Source organism: Microcebus murinus, chromosome 19 (genome assembly GCF_040939455.1).
Source record: "Microcebus murinus isolate Inina chromosome 19, M.murinus_Inina_mat1.0, whole genome shotgun sequence".
NCBI classification, from domain to species: domain Eukaryota; kingdom Metazoa; phylum Chordata; class Mammalia; order Primates; family Cheirogaleidae; genus Microcebus; species Microcebus murinus.
This window is the reverse complement of record NC_134122.1, coordinates 25,781,238-25,789,816: the sequence shown is the minus strand read 5'-3', so window position 1 is coordinate 25,789,816 and position 8,579 is coordinate 25,781,238.

Below are 8,579 nucleotides of genomic sequence, written 5' to 3'. Positions count from 1 at the left end.
AGAGCGGGCCGCCGCCAGGCCCCGCCCATAGCCCCGCCCCTTAAAGGGGACGTGCCCGAGCGCAGGCCCGGCCGGCCGGCAGCCCGTGAGGCTCCCTGCGGAGGACCCCGACTTTTCGCCGACTTCTCCCTGCCGGGTTTCTGGCTTCCCATCGGATGCAAGGGTTTTCCTTTAATTTTGAAATGATCCGTTTTTGTGAGGGTTTTTTTCTTCCTCCCACTTACCATAAGAGTTCTACAGGCTTATTGTATGAATAAATATAATAGGAAAAAATTTAATTCGAAATTGCGTCACTCAAGATAAGGTGGATATTGGAGATGTCGTGGAGAACGTGGTTTGTGTGGGGGTCCGAAAATTTTATCAATCTAGGGACTGTCTTAAGAAAGAGAATGCAAAATTAGAAAAGTGAACATTTCTATAGGACGAGAAAGTCACAAGACATTACAAACGAACCAAACCAAAGCTGACAAACGATCTGCTTACAGAACTTGCGGCGCCCGGTGCAAAATGAAAACGCAGGGTTCCCGGTTCAAAAAGCGGGGACGGGGGGTGCGGAGAGCGCTGTTAAAGTACTAAAAGATAAAACTTTTTCCTTTACAGTCTCCCTCTCTCAACTTGCGGTATTCCTTGTTTGCTATTTAACGTTTTTCTAAGTAAAGAAGAAATAAAAATTTAAATTATAATCATGAATTTTACTGTTTTGTCTTTATATCGGGCAATGTCAGTTTCGAATGGAAATATCAGAGCATTTAACTCAGATAAGGAATCTCTGAAAGAGCATAATTCATATTTCATGGTTTGTCCATGGAGGATGTCTGGAGCTGTCCAGAAGAAATGGACACAGGCCAGACCCAGGAAGATTGGAAGGAAAGTGGGGAAGAGGTGGGTCCATCAGGACCGGAGCAGGCCAAGGGAGCACACCCACCTTCAGGCGTGGGGTTGCTGGATGGGACAGTGCAGACGCTCACGTGTGCCAGGGGAGCATATGACAGTCTACACTGAACTTGGACAGAGTATGCACTTGGGCCTGATGGCCACTGGTTCCCTCTCCCACCAACTGACCAGCCAGGGCAGGGAGGGTGACTCAAGCATCACCCCTTTCCATGCACCACCACTCCAAGTCCTGGCAGATAGCAACCCTCATGGGCATTGCAACCTCCGTGCTAGGACATGCTAAGTACCCGGATCAGGGTGAGTGAGAGACATGCCCCTGCTGAGTTGCCCACTAAATACACCATGGTGGTGGACAGCTACCAATATGACCAGACAGGCCACAGCTTACTCTGACCTGACCTGACTCACTTTGCACCTGCACCCAGGCCTCCTCCACCTGAGTGGAAGGCAGCAGTGGCCACTGGGCAAGGGTGGGGGTGGGGGTGGAGCCCAGGCTGCCAGATTGCCAGGGCACAGGGAGCAAGCTAAGGAGAACCCATCATGGGGAGGCAGGGAGGCAGCAAGAAATGGAACCGTGTGTGTGCAGGCTTCAAGTTTCTGTCTCATGCTCTGCTATCCCATTGGCCTTCACTTGCAAAACACAAATTCAAAGATAAAATTATTAAAAATTTCAAAAGCCGGGCGCGGTGGCTCATGCCTGTAATCCTAGCTCTTGGGAGGCTGAGGCGGGCGGATTGCTCAAGGTCAGGAGTTCAAAACCAGCCTGAGCAAGAGCGAGACCCCGTCTCTAGTATAAATAGAAAGAAATTAATTGGCCAACTGATATATATATATATATAAAAAATTAGCCGGGCATGGTGGCTCATGCCTGTAGTCCCAGCTACTCGGGAGGCTGAGGCAGAAGGATCGCTTGAGCCCAGGAGTTTGAGGTTGCTGTGAGCTAGGCTGACGCCACGGCACTCACTCTAGTCTGGACAACAAAGCGAGACTCTGTCTCAAAAAAAAAAAAAAAAAAAAAAATTTCAAGACAATGGCTGCAAAACATCAAACTTTGAGCACAGGCTCTTCCAGCACTGGACCCTGGGAAACTGCCCTGGTCTCTCTCCCATGAAGCCAGCTCTGCTCACAGATACCACAAAGAGCACAAAATCCAGAAAACATTAATAATACTTTAGTTTTACTTAATAATACTTAATTATTACTTAATAATACTTTAGTTATTAATGATAGTTATTAGTTAACTACCTCACATACTTTAGTAATAGTCTTTTTTATACATTTTTGTCACTGTATACTCTTTGATTGTCTCTTCATATAACAATGATTTTGACATATTTTCCACAGAGAGAATAAAAAAGTTGTCTTTTCTCTAGCATGATTGATTGAAAAGAATTTTTTTTGATAGTTTGGAAACATTTCTTTCATCTTTTCAACTTGTTCTTGGTAATATCATGGAAATTTTTAGGACCATTGTCACATTTGAGAAATTCTCAACCATGTTTCTTTCATATGAGAGCTGCAAGATTTCAGGATATTTTTTGTTTCCTTGTGCAGGAAATAATATGTAATACTTTTTGAATTGGGGATACTAGTTAACCAGCTTGTTGGCACTCATTGTTGTATTTCATGGTTTCAGTGGTTTTGGAATATGTCCACATATTATTTGTCACTTCCCTTAAGAAGTGAAGCTTAATTCCCCTTCCCTTGAGTGTGGGCTCGACTTAGTGACTCACTTCCAACAAATAGAATATGATAAAGGTGGCAGCTGGTCACTTCTGAGACTAGGTTATAAAAGGTATTATGGCTTCCTCTCTCCCTCTCTCTCTCCTTTCCTCTCTCTCTCTCTCTCTCTCTCTCTCTCTCTCCACTCAATCTGGAGGAAGCTAGCTGTTTGGTCATGAGGACACTGAAGCAACCATATGAAGAGGTCTATGTGATAAGAACTAGTCTTCTGGCCTGGCGCGGTGGCTCACACCTGTAATCCTAGCACTCTGGGAGGCCAAGGTGGGCAGATTGCTCAAGGTCAGGAGTTCGAAACCAGCCTGAGCAAGAACGAGACCCCGTCTCTACTCTAAATAGAAAGAAATTAATTGGCCAACTAATATATAGAGAAAAAATTAGCCGGGCATGGTGGTGCATGCCTGTAGTCCCAGCTACTCTGCAGGCTGAGGCAGAAGGATTGCTTGAGCCCAGGAGTTTGAGGTTGCTGTGAGCTAGGCTGATGCCACAGGACTCACTCTAGCCTGGGCAACAAAGCGAGACTCTGTCTCAAAAAAAAAAACAAAAAAAAACAAAAAAAAAAAAAACTAGTCTTCTTAACAGCCACGTGAGTGAACTAACTTGGAAGCAGGACTCCAGCCCCAACCAAGCCTTCATTCAAATCAATGCAACTTTGACTGATGTCTTAACTGTAACTGTTGTGGAAATATAACGAAAAATAAAATCTTCTGCCCCTAAGAAAGACTTTCCTAGGATGCAAAACTGGCAAGAGGCTTATTTAACTTTAAAAAGACTTACAAACATCTGAAACAGACAGGAAAAAAAGATTTATGATTACAACTTTTCTAAAAGAAATGCTGAAAGAAAACATTTTGTGGGAGAGTCTCTTTTGGGCCCCAAGGAAAATTTAATTTTTTTTAGATTTTTATTTATGAAATGTCATAAGATTTCCTGATCCAGGGGTACCCAGCTAAGCTAATCCCAAATTCCTGGCCTTCAGAAACTGTGAGGTAATAGAAATTTGTTATTTTAGGGTGCTGAGTCCTGGGGTAATTTTTTACCCAGCTACAGACAACTAATACGGGGTGATGCATAAAACACAAAATTTTATCCAAAGACACATGGGATGTTTGAGTTCTACCAGGGTTTGTACCTCACACAGAGGTACAGAGGAATATGATCATTCTATTCCACTGATTCTCATTAGAAAACAAATGTTCAGCAGAGTTCCTGTAACTAGAAAAGGAAATATACATAAAATTTTATAGGATAAAAGAGAGAAAAAAAAGAAAAAGAAAAATAGGTCATGTGTCCATAATTGTATTTACTGGATTATGGAGTCTAGTCATATAAGAGAGAATTTCCATTTTGACTGAATTTCACTGAAAACCAAATCTTCCACTTACTATTTTATGATTTTACTTGTTGGAAAGATTTTTTTTTGCAGACTGGCTTCTGCCTCTATACATTTCACACCATGATTCCTTTCCATTAGCCAGACACAGAGACACAGAGATGCACCACCCAAGAAAGGGAGTCTTACTTTGTCACCCAGGCTAGAGTGCAGTGGCCTGATCATAGTTGTTGCAGCCCAAAACTCCTGGACTCAAGTGATCTTCCTGCCTGAGCCTCCTGAGTAGCTGAGAGGCTGTTTTATGTAGCTATAAAGGAATACCTGAGGCTGGGTAATTGATAAACTAAAAAGGTTTATTTGGCTCCCAATTCTGATGGCTGGAAAGTTCAAGATTAGGCATCTGCATCTGGTGAGGGCTCAGGCTGCTTCCACTCACAGCAGAAGGTGAAAGGGAGCTGGTGAATGCAGAGATTGCATGGCAGGAGAGGAAGGGAGAGAGAGAGAGAGAGAGAGAGAGAGAGAGAGAGAGAGAGAGAGAGAGAGAGAGAGAGAGAGACAGGTGCTAGACTCTTTTTAACAACCAGCTGTCATGGGAACTAAGACAGCAAGAACACACCCCCAACAAACACTCCCCCCAGGTAGGGCATTAATCTATTCCTGCAGGGATCCATTCTTGTGACCCAAACACATCTTATTAGGCCCCACCTCCAACACTGGGGATCAAATTTCAACATGAGGTTTGGAGGGGACAAACATCCAAACCATAGCACCCAGCAAAACTATCCCTTAAGAACATGAGTGAGAAAGAGACATTTCAGATAATAAAACAGAAAAAATGTACTACCTACAAATTCTCTATATAGAAAATGTTAACGTAAAAAATGTACTTGAGGAAGAATAAAAATAACCCTCGAAGGAAGGTATGAAAAGCAAGAAGGAATGACTATTCAGAATTTAGAATGCAGGCTGGGCATGGTGGCTCACACCTGTAATCCCAGCACTCTGGGAGGCCTAGGTGGGCAGATCATTTGAGCTCAGGAGTTTGAGACTCCATCTCTACTAAAAATATAAAGAAATTAATTGGCCAACTAAAAATATATAGAAAAAATTAGCCGGGCATGGTGGCGCATGCCTGTAGTCCCAGCTACTCAGGAGGCTGAGGCAGGAGGATCCCTTGAGCCCAGGAGTTTGAGGTTGCTGTGAGCTAGGCTGACACCACGGCACTCTAGCCTGGGCAACAAGAGTGAGACTCTGTCAAAAAAAAAAAAAAAAAAGAAAGAAAGAAAGAAAGAAAGAAAGAAAAGAAAAGAATTTAGAATGCAGTTAAGGTAAAAATTCTGCAGTGGTGGAAACTTCAGGAGCACCAGAAAAACACAAGTACTCAGCAGCTAGCCTTTCATTCAACAGAAACTGTACCTCAAGGAGTCAATGGGCCTGATCACTCCCCAGGATGGAGTTTTCCACTAGGCATGAAAAGAAACTGACAAAACAGAGAACATCTCCTATACCAGTACTCCTTTATGGCTACTCAGAAATTCAGCTCCTGAATCAGCCTTAGTGTCCATTTACACAGCATTTTTCAAAAATATAAGTCAGCACTGAGTATAAAGCTAATCAAGGTCTTGGGACAAATTTCTTGAGAAAGAAGGAATGACTTTACACTCGAAAAAGGTGCAAATCTTCTCATTTATTTTTGGGACACTTAGATAGTTTTTGGCAAGCTAATTAATGTATTTTCTGCAAGTATGGTGTATTTCAAACACATCTACCAATGGGTAAGTATAAAAATCTTAGATCACCCTTAATATTTTGGATTACTCAAAGGCAAGCAGGACATTGCAAAATAAATTGATTTATATGCTAAGATATTGCTAACTTATATAAATATTTACACATGGTGTGTACTTGTGTATTTCAGCAGTTTGACAAGAATCCTGTCCTGTCATTTATTCCTTTTTCCCCCTGTAAATGAAAAAGATTCACAGCACATGACTACTTCTCATTTTTAGAAATAGATATTAAAAGTGACCTTCTATCAGGGTAGTGCAGATGTAAACACTGAAAATATCAAATACTTGGAAAGAACTGTCTTCTTTCCGCTTGCCATCCACTTTTGAATAGAGTATATGTACAGCTTTTTGATTAAAGAGTAGGTTTTGCGAGCTACTTTTTGGGTAAAAATTATAGCGCACTGGCTGATATTGACACAGTCATATGCAGGAGGTTTGTAATTCCTTTGTATTTCTGTTTTGCTCTTTCCCAGAGTTTATGAGATAAAGTTTTAGTCTCAACTAAGCATCATCAAAAGTGTGTGCACACATTTCAGTCTGTTATGTAATGTAGCGATACAAAATTGTACTTTTTCCTCTTCTTTTTCATTTTGCAAGTTTGCTGCTGAAATGTAAATCTCTGAGGTTATATCGGAGATTAATTTCTGCATACTATGTATCTGAGTGTATTGTTTTCAGAAAGACTATGGATTATTTTCTATATTCATTTTTGGAATAGTATGAAGTTATTTGAAGAGAACAGCACTCTGCAGTGGTTCACCAGTTAGCATTAAATTAAGGATTGCTTGGAGACTCTTCACAGCCTGGGTTTAATTTTCTCATGAATTAGATTTAATGGCTGATAGAAGACACTTAGAAATGGCAAAGCAGATGCAATGGCATGTACCTGATTCTTCTCTCTGACTTTGGAGGCTGCTTTTCTCTGCTTCTCTGGCCCCCACCCAGCTAGGTTACATCTCTTCTGTTCCAGAGAGCAGCCACGGTGAGACTGGAATCCCTGGGTATTTATTTAATATTCTCCTAGAAGAGACTCTGATTGTCCCAGCTTAGGTGGGGGGCCCACTCAATATTCAATAGATGAGCCAGATGGGCAAGGTCACCTTGCAGGAAATGGTTGTGGAGGATCCACTGGGTTTCTTGGGAGAAGGGGCGATGAGTGGGACCTGGGCAGACAGCCCTAGAGTTTTCCCCCAGCTCCACGCAGCAGGGCATGCTCACTTGCTGCACTGAAAACAGTCCAGGCATTGTCCGGCCTTGGAACTCAGGCCAGAGAGAAAGGTCACCTTCCAGGGACCAGTCCACTACAAAGCTGGCTTTTCGATTCTTCATCTCGGGCCCTGAGACTCACTTTTTCCAGGGTGGCTAATAGCTGATAGTACCATTTTATATTTCATCAGGAGAAAACTCATCTCCCAGAAAGATGGCCACATAGAAGTTTAACATCAGTACATCCCCCATCATATACATTCTTCAATTTCGAGTGATGTCAGATCTGGACAGGAACACTCGGTCCAAGTTCTGTTACCTGTTTCTTTTTCCTTTTTAGTCTTCCCTTATCAAGGGTTCAAAAAAATCACATTTTACCCCAAGTCACCTTGTTACATACAATTATGTATTTTTCTTTTTTTACTTATTATACCATGAACATTTTTCCATGTCCTTGACATTTCCTCAACACTTTAATGGCTACATTATATTCCAACATACGACTGTCACATAATTTATTTCACTGATCTATTTTTGGACATTCAGTTTGCTTCTGATCAACTCCACAATGAATGACCATGTGTCTCAGTGTCCATTTGCATTTCTCACTACTTTTGTGTGGTCTGTTTCCTAGTAACTGATATGACCCATTTTACCAGATTGGGGAGGTACAATAATACCATGCTTTTCTTTTGGTGCTCAAATCACAACTATGTTAACACTGCTCTGGCTTACACTAGCAGGAAGTCTGGTAATCCCTCTGGGGTTCTCCTCCTAAAGGAGATTCTAGGGGCTCCCTGAGGGATGTGGCTAGATGCTACAAACCTCACACCCGGGCCCACTTTCCGTGCTCTGGGCCAGCACTTCTACCTCAATTCTCTAAGCTTTTTGCATTCCCTGAACCAATTCCCCCCTAACATGCACAAGCCCTGCCAATGCAACTAAGGCCACATGGTGGTGTCTGCCCAGTGCTCCATGGGGGATAGCAGCACCTGTAGGTTGGTGGCCCAGCTCCCCCCTACTGGTGTGTGAGTCCCCAGATCCACCCCAAGGGCTCTCCCTTTCCACACCTTACTCTCCTTCCTGCCCTGGATGCTGCACAGTGGGGACACCCATTCCCTCCTGTGGAAACCTCCTCGCCAACTCCACAGGGTGTATGGTCTGGTCCCATGATTCACGGAAACACCATCATTTCATTTATTCAATGCTGGGGACATCAACAGTCTAGTCCAAATTTCTTTTTAAAGAAAATATTTTCCTTACCTTTCAGGGCACTATAAGATAAAGATGTAGCTAATTTGCACAACTAAATAGACCTGTCGCCCCTCAATCTGTAGACTCGAGTTTGGTTTTGTGGTGACCACAGTTTTCACCCAGCACACTGTGTGGGTCTTGCTTTCCTATGACTCAAAGGCCCATCCAGAGGACTTTCCAAAAATGAAGGGCATCTTCCAAGTCAGGTAATCAGCATTTGTCCGTCCAGAAACCATAACTGCCAGCTAGCTCCAAACACACTTCCCTTGCTAAAATTTAAAAAATAAATCAATTTCCTGCTTATGGAGTGTCCCACTATATCCCAGGGTCACCTGAAGATGTCAAATGGAATAAATGTCTTA